The sequence below is a fragment of the Chinchilla lanigera genome, unplaced genomic scaffold (assembly GCF_000276665.1).
Source record: "Chinchilla lanigera isolate Chin_1 unplaced genomic scaffold, ChiLan1.0 scaffold00030, whole genome shotgun sequence".
Taxonomy (NCBI): domain Eukaryota; kingdom Metazoa; phylum Chordata; class Mammalia; order Rodentia; family Chinchillidae; genus Chinchilla; species Chinchilla lanigera.
In genome coordinates, this window is record NW_004955431.1 from 1010946 (window position 1) to 1023040 (window position 12095).

General features: G+C 36.7%; 1 pseudogene; it reads right to left on the reverse strand.

Annotated features, from left to right (window-relative positions):
• Nucleotides 1-444: 444 nt before the first annotated feature.
• Nucleotides 445-2221, reverse strand: LOC102010721 (annotated as a pseudogene).
• Between the last annotated feature and the right edge of the window lie 9874 nt (nucleotides 2222-12095).

The window sequence follows — 12095 nt, forward strand, 5'->3', positions numbered from 1 at the left end:
TAATTCTGTTAGCCATGCTGTGAGGTAGGTGTTATGAGCTTCTCTGTTGTACACTGGGGAAACATCCAGCTGAATAGTAAAAAGTGAAGGTTCCAAAATGGACAAGTGTTAGAATCAGGGTTTTCTTCTGGTTCCATTTCATTTTTTCCATTTCGTTATTTTTCCATTTCCATTTTCTTTTCTTTTTTTCTGTCTCTATTCTAGTAAATGTTGCAGCACTGAGTGTCATGTACACAGATCTTGCATTTTGAATAGTGATTTGGAACTGTGAAAATGAAACCTGCAAATTTAAACCATGTAGTGGTTTTGTTCAGTGAAAAATTTAAAAAGGTCCTATGACTTTTATTTTGTTTTTTGAATGAAAGCAGCACTGTTTATTTTCATACCACTGAATTGAAAGAATAGAAAAAGAACTACAGTTGGTATAGCAAACCATTGAGCCATCTATACAGACACCTGAGAATAAGTTTTTCCTTCTATTGACCATCTTCTGCAGCTACTTGCTTCAGCTTTGTCATTCACTGACATTTCAACCCTGTCAGCTACTGTATCCTCTGATGCTGACTGGAGATGGCCTTCTGATTGTCCTCCAGTGTAAATGGGGGTGCTGTACTTTAAAAGGATAGATTTAAACTGGATCAGAGGTGCATCCGTAAGAACACCCATTGAGTCAAAATCAGTTCGACTTAGTTGAAAGCCCACTTGAGAAAGATAGCACAAAAACTTTTTTAACTTTGACATGTTCATTCCTTTAATGCTGCATCTGTGGATGTTGTAATAGAAGGGAGGATGTTCAGTCATGACATCAGTCTTTTGCTTCTTGACTAAATTTGTAATCATTTCATTACTTTTTCTCTTTCCTTGGGCACTGTAATCTGTTGTGGTATCATCTGTAGTTTTAACAGATACACCATTTTCTTCTTGCTTATTGAGATTTGAAGGTGCATGAACTGAAAACTGACTCTGAGGTGTACACTCTGATTCAAAAATTAATGTTTTTATTAGGGTCTGAATGTCATCCAACCCATGGTGAACAGATTCAAATAACATTCTTTTGAGGAATCCAGTATTGAAAAGGGAACTTGACCACAATGGTCCAAGCTCTATTGCTGTCTCTCCACACATGCTTCCATGACAGTTACATGGCAACTGTCTATATGGGTTTTCTTCCACCATGTTACCATCCTTCTAAAAAATTCTTTCTTCACACCACTGACAATGGACTAAGTACTGAATCTTTTTGGCTGTTTCATCTGCTGAAGTAGGTCCCCTCAAAACTCTCAAAACCACCAAAACAAAATGTTCCAGAACCACTGCAAACAGTACTTCTATGCCTTTGTTACACCGGGCTGCAGCTCTTGCTACAGCTACTACAACAATTCTGGCTGCTAGTTCCTTGTAATATTCCATTCGGACAATATTACACCCGTAGTGATGTTGTGCAACATGTTGTGCTTTGGCATATAAGGAACTGATATCTGTAGAAGTCACTGATACTATGCCAAAGTTTCTTATATTTCTGAATGCAGAATCTAGGTAGTTCACGGATGTTCCAAAAGGGTCCAGGTGTATGAAATAAAAAATCTCAAATGCATTAGTACATTTGCACCCATTTTGGTCACCTTAATGTTACCAAGATTTTCTTCTCCTTCCTTAAGATTATCATCACTCTCTTTCTTTTCTTTACTGTCTACCACAACTTTCACTTTGTTTAAATGGCAGTTTTCCTGAATCAGTGTTACAGAGTTTTCATTCCAGTCATTAATTGTAACTTTGACTGCATTTCCAAGATGTTTTGCCCACTGCAATCCCATTATACCGGTGGCTCCAAAGGCATCTAGACATCCCAAAGATTTGCATTCCTCAGCCAAAGCAGCCAATGTACAGAATATTATTTGTCAATTTAGTTTCATTTTGGGATTAAAATAAGAATCTGTTTTCTGAGGTATGGAATAGTTAGGACAAACTTGTACATCTGTATCTGCTTCTTTCAAACTTTCATTAGATGGTTTAGTAGTAGAGGCAGCAATATAACTGGACTTAGTCTCTCCTTTATTCACATGGCGCCTAACATGTCCTAGCATGTCAGTTCTTCTGGTGATTTTGCTGAACAAATAACAAAATGATAATGGGCGCCCATTTTACTGGATATCTCTTCTCCAATAATTGGTTTTACTGGTCGACAGGGTAAGTGACAGATGCACATCCTGTAACCTTCAACGGAGACTTTCCAGTGTAAATTCTGAAGGTGCCAACGAAGCTTGTGACTCTCACAAGCTCTGAATTTTTCTTTAGGACACAATGGGCAAGCCTATTTGTTTCCTGCATCAAGATTATCAGAGTTCATTGAACTGGCAGAGTTAAAATCTCCTTCAGTTACCAACGCTAACTTCTCTAGATCAGCAAGTGGCCTTTGAATTGAGATGCGTCTCTTGCTTTCAGCCTCCTCTGGGACAGAGGCTAGGGAGCAGGGTAGGACCGCAGCCCAGGCAAGGGCTGGGGCTGAAGCTGAGGCCGGAGTCCGAGCCGAGTCTGGGGCCGGAGTTGGGACCTGAGCTGAGGTCGGGGCTGGGATCAGGACCTGGGCCACCTCCTCCTTCTCCAGGGTCAGCAGCTCTTCCTCAGCCATGTCCTGCTTAGTTACGGCCTCCGCGCCAGGGCCGCCTGGGTGCCGGGAGGGGCCTCACGGCGGGGTAAGAGGGCCGACGTGAATGCCCAGGCCTGGATCCAAGGAGGGGGAAGAGAATGGGAAGGACGGGATCCGTTCCGCAAACCGAAGACTCAGAACCAGCAACCAGATCCTGTGCGGAGAAAAACCGAAACCCAGGGGCAGCGATTCGAGATTCTATGACTTTTAAAATGGGGTTTTTTTTTAATCGGAAATTGAATTCAGGACCTGGCGCTTGCCAGGCAGGCGCTTGTGCCTCTGAGCTATATCAACGGCACCTTTTAAAATGTTTTGTCAAAGCATTAAAAACAATGTGTATTATAAACATATAGGGAAATAAGGTAAAACTAATTAAAGTCATGTTTAATACCGTCTAATTTAAACCATTAGGCAATAAAAACAACGCTTCAGGGCTGAGAGGGAGCTCAGTGGGAGAGCTCATCCATGCGTAAAGCTCTGACTTCCATTCTTAGCACTATAAAAAAAAAAAAAGTTTTTTTTGTGGGAAATAATATCATCATCAAGAGTCCTTTCCCGTTGTATAAGGTGTGCTTGAAGTAGACATCTTCTCTATGTCTTGGCGAATTGTCTTACTTTTCTACATTTGTATCGGTTTTCATTATTTTATCCTTTGTACCATCAATATTGGGAACTACACCTTGATTGTCTTGATAATATGAAGATTTTCAAAACCGTCACTTTCCCTGGACACCTTCATCTTCTTAGTCTCAACCTCTTGTCTTACTTCTATCATTATGTTTTACCTTTAGTGAGTCCCTCCTGCTGCAGACCTGGACTGCCTGAAGGACAGCAGTGCTAGCGTTTTCATGGGCAGCTGTTTTGTCTTTAAATCTGTTTGTGCCAGTTTCAAATTTTTCTTTAGGGTCAGCGCTTTTCATTTCCTTGCTGTGCTTTTGTTTTGTTAGCCAATTTCCTTTTTTTTTTTTTTTTTTTTTTTTTTTTTTTTTTTTTTTGGAGGATGGTTTTATCCCTACAAGATAAAAGAAACATAGCTACACATCTGCTACCTGGGCTGAACTGAATAACAAATACAAAATCACTATTGAAAGACTTTGAGAGAAACAATGTGACTGGTCACTGATCAGGATGGTTTGTTACAAACATAGCAATTCATGAACTGAGGAATTCGCAAAACAATGTGTACTTTGTGTAGTTACTCAGTGTATCTCTTGGGGTTCTGTAGAAGAACAGATTCAGCAGGAAAAAATATATATATATATATAATTATATTTATGCATATATTTTATATGCTCTATGTTGTATATTTATTTTAATTATTCATACATGTAACTATATTAGCTAGGGTTATAGGAACAGAGGCAGGAGAATCCAAAATGCCCATGTGCAGAAGGAGAGTAAGAGAAGACAGCTCCTTGATCAGCCCAAGAAGCTGGATGCTGTGGAACTGGCATCAAGAATGCAGTGCCAGTCCGAGATCAGAGGCCTGGCAACTCCCCAGAGGGTCTCTTTAGGCATTGGAAAGCTGGTGGCCACAAGTGATGGCATCAGAGACAGAAGAACAAGCTCAAAGAGAATGCAGTTTACAGTGCAGCAGATTTCCTTTCTCCTTCATTCCAACCAAGCCCATTGGATGATGCCACCCACAATAGGGGGAGGCCGCCCCTGTCAGTTTGCTGGCCCAGTTGTCAATCATTGGGATATACCCACAAGTGTGCTTTCCTAATTTGCTAGGCATTTCTTAAAACAGTCAAGGTGACAGAGCAGCACCAGTGGTCACAGTCGGGGTTGATGCAACTGCGGTAAATTGAATTTGAACCATGCTTTCACAGGAGTGGTGTTATTCATCTATACAGTGGAATTTGAAGTTTGCATTTGTCAGAATGTGCAAAGCAAGATCTTCTTTGATGCTATTAAACCACTAACTGATGCTGTGACACTGATCAAAGGGGAATGCAGATACAGAAAGAGGAAGTGCATGAATGCATGCGTGCATGTGAGCATGGGCATGTGTGCCTGGTGGGGGGGGGTAATAGTAGGCAAAGGAAGATTAGCAAGTGGAGTCCTTGCGTGGATCAAAGATATGATGCAAGGTTACAGAAAGAAGAGTGACATGGAAGATTAGTAAAAGCAGATTTCTCCACTTCAATTTTGCTTTATGGAAAGGATTAGTTGGTAAGAACTCTAGTTTTTGACTGGAAAAAATACTTTAAAGCCATGACCTTAAATATAATCAATACATCAGAAAAAAAAGATATGCTGTTGTTAAAGAGTTGCAAAATAGTGAAATTTCCTTTTATATTCCAATCTCTCTTCTTAAAAAAACAGTAACTGCTAATAATATATGTTTAAGATCTGACATTGTTTTCCTTATGATTTGCCTTAATTTAATGCCAACTCTGGTGTTATGTGGTGCTTACTTTTGTGAGATATTTGTGAAAATTTGGAAGAATTTTATTGCTGGAAACAAAATGGATTTTTAAAAAACAGGTTTTCATATGAAGAAAATAAATGAAATTAATCTTTTGCACTTAGAGAAACCAAAGATACGCCTCTGTTGCTGTACTGACCATCAATGGTGAGTCTGCTAAGAAATGTAACAGATAACAGAAGACCTTCTCTAAAAAGTAAGTTTTTTGGTTCACCTGTGAAAGGACATGCTGCAGACTACCTGCTTTCCTTTAGTGTAGCTATATACTAAACTGAATCACCACAATTCCTACTGACTTTGAAATATTAAAAAATGGGAATATCTTTCAATCCAGAAATAGTTTAAATCTTAGATTTTCTAGAAAAATAGTGCTGTCATAGGTAAATGTTTTTCCTACTTTAAAAAATTATAAATTATTAAAATATTACCAAAAGTAATTCTGTGCTTATTTTGACATTAATTATACATGAGTTTAGCTTTACTACTTACATGTAAATGAACACACATACCCAGTGTTGATTTTAAGATATAAACTGTTTAGACAGACGTGATGGCGTACTTGTAAACATAGCACGCTTGGAGGCTGAGACAGGAGGACCACCAGTTCAAATTCTGTCTGGGAAATCTGGTGGCTTAGCAAGACCTTGACTTAAACACAAAGAAACAAACAAACAATCACCAAGCTGCTTGTAACTGATGTAGCTCAATGCAAAGACCATCAGTTCAATCTCAAGTACTGAAAAAATGTAAAGATATAAACTGGTTATAAAAAAAAGATTGGTATAAAAAAAAGATTGGTAACTCTGAACACCCCATCCCTCTTCTTGATGTCACCCTTTCCCCAAAACTGACCTCTGAAGTGGGTAAAATCTTTGACTTGAGTTTTTTATTTCATTCCCTTCCTTTTGTTGAAGGTTTTATCATGAGTGGATGATCAAATCACATATTGTTTACTTTTGCACATTTTTGAAATGTACATCAAATCTATATCTACATAAACATTCTGACTTATCTTTTTATTTTCTTATTTTTGATTAACATTTTTGTTCAACTGTGATGTTTAACCACATGGATATGTTTAGCAATATATTCATTTCCTTCATTTACAATTTGCATGACATATCATTATAGAATTCTGCTAACCTCTATCATTTATTCTGGAAATGGTTATCTTAATATTTTCAGATTTTAGGGCTGGGGATTTAGCTCAGCGGCAAAAGTGCCTGCCTGGCAAGCCCAAGGTCGTGAGTTCTGTTCCCGGTACCGGAGAAAAACAAAAACAAAAACAAAATTTCAGATTTTATATAGCTTTTAAGTTTTATGCATGCATTTCTCATTGTGCATAGCTGTATGATCTCCAAGAGTTACTCTAACAAAAATTGCTTGATCAGAGACTTGATCAGAGGCTTGATCAGAGGCTTCTGTTTTACTTTTATTTGTTTATGCAAAGCAGTTACATGAATTTATCCTTCCAACAGCTATTCATTGAAGTTTGCATTTCCCCTACATTTTGCTGAGGCTTTTAAAATAGTGACAGTTTGGTGGGTATGAAATTATATTTCATTGTGGAATTAATTTACATTTGACAATTGGTGTAATTAACCCTGACCTTCTTTAAAAGTCTGCAGGATTCATCCTCTTCAATGTGTATGTGGTTTCTCAAGACTTCGGCAAGAAGAGTTCCAAGTATGTGCTGGAAACCACTGATAGCAGATATCTGAGAGACAGAAGAGAGGGAAAGGGGGAGGAGTCAGAGCAGACATCCTTTTGATAAATTTAAGCTGAACGGGTTTAGAGATTATCAGCAGGTCCATGGAGGGTTTATTTTTAGATGAGATTTACTTGAGCAGGTTGTGTGTTAAGTGGAGGAGCCCAGGTAATGTGGATGCAGAACTGAATGATTTGGACAATAAGCAGTGCTCATGCGAGATGAGAAAACTCTGTGAGCATAAACAAGTTTGTAAAGAGTGGTAATTTGTGAGAGAAGATACACATTAAGGTTGCAATATTTTAAATATGATGAGGTGTTTTTTTTGTCTGGTAAGAATGAAAGGAAATGTGGGGAACCTCAAAGGGCTGGTGAAGGTTTTAAGGAACTGATAGAGACTGGAAAATCAAAGTCTTTGACAAAGTGTGACTCATCACACTTTCTTCATGCATTAAACATGGATTTTTTTTTTTAAATAGAAAGCATAGAAAATTAGAAACTGGGAAATCCACATGTAAATAAGATTTAGTCCTGGTTTCAAAGAAGTCCAGGAAGAAAATCCAATATGCAAATACATAGTGATGCAATGAGATGCTTTTTAAACAGATGTTGTGTACTTGGCACAGTGGGAGCAGGGAAAAGAGTAACTGACTCCAAGTGAATGAACAGGGATGGCTTCCGGAGTGACAGCTGAGCAGAGCACTCAGGAGAGGACATGCATTCTTTTAAGGGCAGGAACCTGTCCTCAGATACCGAAGGGAAGGAAGTCGGTTTCTGCATTATGCACCTGAGTTTATTTATGGACAATGCAGTAACATCAGTGAGCTTTTTTGTTTGTAATGATTATTTTAAAAATTGACTTTATTTTTCAGAGCAGTTTTATTTTCACAGTGAGTTGAGACAAAATTACAGGGTTCCCACATACCTCTGTGCTCATACACTCAGCAGAAGTTTTTCAGAGAATGTTATGATGGAGATGATTTAAGAAAGCTTCTTTTGGTGAAGTCTGCAATTCTTAGGAGATTCAGTGTGGGAGACAGTGTTGATGAGATTTGGTGATCAAGTGAACAAGAAGGAAAAATTAAGGTTGCCTCCAGAGTTTTACCTTTTAAGACCGAGAGACATAACTTACCTAAGCAGAGGATAGAAGAGGATGGGAAGTTTGGGTGGATTCTATATACAGAATGATTAGGTGCTAAATTTGGGATAGAATTTTTTTTCATTTTCTTAAATGTTCAAAAAAGTTAAAGAGTGAAATATCAATTTGACCTCATGACATAGAGATTTTATTTAATTATTGTAAAGACAATTTTATATGCCATATAGTAGCAAAATCAAAACAATTTTGTTTTTGAAAAATTGAAAATAGATCATTATTATAATCATCATTGTACAAACAGTGAGAAATTATTGTTCAGTAGAAGTAAATCAATACATTGGAGAATATTCTGATCCCATAATTACCTTGAGGTTTAGGATATTTCATGGGTGCACAGACTTGTGTAATGATTAAGTCTACTTGTCAACTTGACTGGAATAAGAAATTCCTAGAGAGGTTACTGGGCAATGTGAGCACTATATTTAGCAGTGGATTAACTACTGCTGCTCATAGCTGAATATGCTGTTGGGAGGTGGAGCCCAAATAAAAGGAATGAGCATTACTGGGCTTAGATGAAAGTAGTGAGCATGTTTTTGGAGAGTATATTTCTTTGCTAGCAGTCCTCCCCTATGCTCTGCTTCCAAGCCAACATGAAGTGAATATTCTGATATTACTACCACGGAACCAGCAAACGATGGACTGAGCCCTCTGAAGCTGTGAGTCAAGATTAACCTTTCAGCCTTTAAATTGCACATGTTGAGTACTTTGTACCAGCAAAGGGAAAGCCAATGCAATATAAAGATATACTAATACAATGTAAATCCTAATATTCACTTTTCCAAATTCATTTTACCTCAGATTCTAAAACTTCATTAAAAGATTTTATTGTAGTTTGTTCAGGTGAAATACCAGTCATATCAGGATATGGTGATTAACTAATATATTCATTGTTAAATATATAATTATGTTACAATCTTATTTTTGACAATGTAATTTCTAATCAATAAAAGAATTTATGAAAAACTATTTTGAAAACCAGAAAACACAATTTCATGCCTCACAGGAAATAAAAATCAAAATAATTTAAAGAGTGATATTATTCTATGAACTGAGCATCTTCTTATTAACAAGACCTTTTGTGTTTCTCTGACTAATCTTTAGAGTGATGACATCTGAGCAAGGTCTTGAAGACCTTTTAAACCCTCAAACACAGATTGAATTGTGTTCAGCAGGTTTTTATTTTCAAGTGAACATTCCAATTTTAGCCTAGGTGTTAGCTGAGATTACTCTGCCATTTGAAACCTTTGAAATTGCATTTAACCCCTTTCCCAAATTCTGTCAGATACGTGGTGCCAGTCTCATGGTTTCTGCAGACTCTGATGCTTTACATTCTCCTGTTCTGTCTTTTCTATTGCTGCCTGTCCCTTCCTCTGATTGTTCTCTTTTGTCTTGTCACACCAACCTGGCAGTAGCAGTTAATATTTCACTGAGATTATTTCCTTTATTCCAACCTTGCAGTTATTTTTTGCATATTGCAGAACTCATTAAGATTTTGTAGTTTACAGGAAAAAATTACATAACTATCCATAAAACACGTTTTTTGAAAAATTGCTTCAGTTCTTCTGCCACTAGATACTGGTTACATTTTTGTGAAAGCTTCAACTTTGTGACATGTGGTTTAGTTCTCTTTCTCTAATGGTTTTGTTCAAATCTTTTTCCATTCTTTATGTATTCTCTTTCCTAGCAGGGTGGTAAGTTAGGAAGTCCTTTAGAAATGTAGATTCTCATTTATTAGATAGAGCAATCTTGCTACTATCCCTTTATTGACTTCAAGATAATTTGTTTTAGCCAAAGGTCCATTTTTGTGCTAAGCAAAAGTTCTTCATACACTGTCTTATTACTATAAATGAGGAATGAATTTTGAAATCGAGAAATTGACCATTCCAACTTTGCCCTTCTTCACTATTGTTTTTGTTATTTTGGGTGCCTAAATTCCACTTATATTTTAGAATCAAGTTGCAAAGAAGTTCATTTGATTTTTAAAAGTAAAGATTTCATTGAATTTGTACCTCAATTTGGATACTATTGCTGTATGAACAACATTAAAATTTCCACTCCAGGAAGGTTGGAGTGTCTTTCCATTTACTGAGGTCTTTTTCGATTTCTTTCAACAACTGTTTGCAATTTCCAGACAGGTTTTAAACTTTTAGGTTAAACATATTTCTCAATATTTCATTATTTTGCTGCTATTAAGGGAATTATTTTTTTAATTTCATTTTCAGATTGATAATTACAGCCATATAGAAATACACTGTGTTGAGTTGATCTTGTAACTTGAAACCTTGTTGAATCTATTCATTAGCTCTAATAATTTTTAATAGATTCCTTCCCTGAGGATTTTCTATACCTCTTATTTTTCTAAGATAATCTATAGATTATCTATGAATCTTAGAATTTTATCCTGAGCATAAAAATAGTTTTACTGTTTGTTTTCCCATTAGGATAATTTCTTTTTCATTTGTTTGTCTGACTGCATAACTAGACCATAAAGTACAATGTTGAATAAAAGTGGTAAATGTGGAGATCCTTTTCCTATTCCTAAGGAAAACACATTAAATTCTTCATCTAGTGGTGTTAGATGTGGGTTTCTCATAGACCCCCTTCATCAGGTCAAATTCCTTTCTATTTCAGTTCACTAAGTGTGTTTTTTTAATTACTATTAAACTGTGCTGAATTTTGTCAAATAGTTTTTTCTGCACCTGAGATGACCATGTGATTTTCTGTTTTATTCTATTGATATGATATCATATGTTTATTGATTTTTTGGACATTAAACCAATCTTTTCATGTTTTGGGTAGTTCCTACTTGGTCATGATATACAATCCCTTTGACATGTTGTTGGATTCATTTTGCTGCTATTTTGTGGAAGATTTTGAGGTTTTACTCATAAGAGATGTTGCTTAGTTTTCTTTATAGGGTTTTTATTTGTAATTGCTTTTACTTTTGGTTTTGCTAATAATTTTACAACTCTAATCAAAGTCAAATCTAGCTCATGTGTGCAGTTCACTCATACATTCAATAACAATTTATTATAAATCCACTACCTGGACCTCTATTTTGTGAAAATATCAGTGAATAATGCAAAATTTCTTTTCTCAAAGACTTTAATAACCATAGAAATATAAAAGAAATACATAAAAAAACTAATAAATATATGTTATCAAAGTTAGTAAGTGATTAAAGATAGAGAACATGGTAAGGAAAAAGAGGTTAAGGAGACAAAGGAAGCCCTCAGGAGCATCAAGGGGGCACATGAATTGCGACCTGTATAAAGTGAAGGTGTAAATCATGAGACTATTTGGGGAGAATCTCTTCAGATAGAGAAAATAGTAAGTGTAAAATATGAAGCAGAAACATGCCTGATGAGTTTGAGGATTAAAAAGGAGGCCAGAAGGATGGAAGAGAGTTAGTAAATAGGCATTAATTAGAATTATATCTAGCTGTGCCCAACAGAAAATATATTTACATTGATTTAATAAATAGGACCTCTAATTGTAACCATGTAAAAAAGGCTCCTATGGAAGCTCCAGGATACCATCAGGAACCCAGTTTCTTTCTACTTTTTCTCTCTATTAACCTTGGCTTAAATTTTCAATGTACATGTTGTCTTGTGTCCAAGATGTCTGATCTCCTCCTATTTGCCCTTCAAACTTTCAGGCAGGAAGAAGATGAAAAATGAAGATTTAAAGTAACATGGAGGCTAAACTAGTGCTTTGAAGGTACTTTTTCCTTTTGGGAAACTAAGAGACAACTTCTGCTTAGTAGCTACAGTATGGCATAGGAATTCTCCTTGACACAAAAAGCTACATGTGCCAGGTGATCAATGGAGATCTTTAGATAGGCAAATTGGCCAACTAGCATCATGATTCTTTCAGCTGAAAAAAGAGAGAATAGTTTCGTAGAGTCAGCTAATAGTTTCTGCTCTATGAAAGTAGAAACATGCGAGGGCTTGCAATTTAAAAAATGGGCAAAGAACCTTTCATATGCCCTTTGTTCCCTGCTGACCCACTGGTGTGAAGCACCCAAGTGATAGGGTGGTGGGCGCAGGGTTCAGTTTGGTGGAACTACTACTCTGTCCTTGATGAACCTCCCCCCTCCCAGGGAATCTGGCTATCTCATAAAGCAGAGCCTGTCTGTTGAGATAAGTAC